Source organism: Perna viridis, chromosome 4, assembly GCF_037379345.1.
Source record: "Perna viridis isolate PV_CMFRI_1.1 ecotype Kerala chromosome 4, ASM3737934v1, whole genome shotgun sequence".
In the NCBI taxonomy this organism is placed as follows: Eukaryota; Metazoa; Mollusca; class Bivalvia; order Mytilida; family Mytilidae; genus Perna; species Perna viridis.
Window position 1 is genome coordinate 35,361,824 of NC_142448.1, and position 1,785 is coordinate 35,363,608.

Consider the following 1,785-nt stretch of genomic DNA (forward strand, 5'->3'; position numbering starts at 1 on the left):
GCAAGTTTTGGGTTTCTTTTTCTCCTCTTGAATTTGTATTCTATATAACAATATGTTTTTTTGAAAAATTACCCAAAGATATATGTATTCTTCATGGGTTAAAGATAAAGAAAACAGAATGTAATGTTTCTCTCTAATTTATTAAACCCTCTGCAATTATTTTTTTTTTGGTAGCATTATATTGGAATCACACTGTCTGTCCATCTGTCCACATTTCTTGTATGTGGTACTTCTTCAAAACCACTCAAAGCATTTTAAAAAAATTATGGGAAGGTTGAACATCGTATGTAGATGTGCATAAAGAAATATAACTCCAAAGGGAGATTATTAAACTAAAAAAAATTTCATATATCATTTTAACTTCAATGTAGGGATATTATCTTTGTATGCTTACTCATAGTATTTGTAATTTAAATTATCTGACAGTTGGATATCATATTTAGAAGTGCTTAAAGGTAGAAATTTAAAATTGCACTTAGCACTCAATAAAAATATATGTATTGAAGTCTGATAACATAGTAGTTATAGAACCTTTGTGGTAAGTTGGTGAGCATGCTCAATATACACTTCCGCAAGGTAGGGCTTGGGTAAAACAAAGGAATTTTCCTCACAGAAGTGTATATTGAGCATGCTTTATGCATGCTTATTGATTATCCCACAGTTAGCACAAATGGGTCTATTAGCATAATGGCATCTTTTAATTGATGAAATTATGGAACACTGTGATACTGGTATATTCTGGTAGCGTAAACAAATTACATATGGATTATTATTAAGAATACATATAAATTCTCCTTCAATGATGAGTAGTTTAAATATTTAAAATGAAGATTTTCAACATGTGCATTTTAGCGAGTATGTTAAAGTCTTGTTTTACTGTAGAGAGTGGAGAAATAGTTGAAATCAAGAATAAGCTGAAGGACAATCCGTTTCTCCTGTCAAATCTGAAGATAACATGAAAAATATAAAATGGCAGAAAACTTGAAGAAATTTAATCGCCACCCGGTTGTTAAATCGCATGCATTTTTCATCACCGACTTAGAACGGGGGAAAATAAAGATGAATATAAAAAAATCAATGTTATACTCAAAACATGTCCATATTTGAGGCAAAACCAATATCTGGAGACTCCTGGGAGCCTGACTTTATCTTCTTCTTGTAATTTAATTACAGCTGTAATATGATTTAGCCTTTGCCCTTAAGGGAACGGGCTATATGCTCTCAAAAATGAACTGTTTTATCCCTGATATCTTGCAATTGGCCATTAGGAATATTTGAGACTTTCCATAAAACACATTGTGCTTCTGTGTTAAAAAGTCTAAACAATTATTTCCTATTACTGCATACGTCAGAACAATTTGGAGTGATATGGATTCATGTTTCAGAGCATCTATCTGTATAAGATGTTGCTCACACTCCAAACAAATAACGTAGAAAAGATATGCATTTAAGTAGCACTCCAGATAAGGATCATGGAAAATGTGATTCATGGGTAAAAGGCATACATATTTTTTATTTTTTGATATTTTGTTTGAAATGCCATAGTAAACAGAAATAAACATGTGGTTTTTCATATAACCTGTGCTCTTAGGAGATAAAAATTATATAGAATGCACTGTAGATTTCAAAATTAAGGGAGATAACTCCGTAAATGGCACTCAAATACAATAGAATCTACTGTATTTTTAATGTCGATTATCTCCTATGAGCAGGCAGATTTGAATGAATAATTACACATTTCGTGGTATAGACCCATAAATCAACTTAATTACAAAAATAAAAATA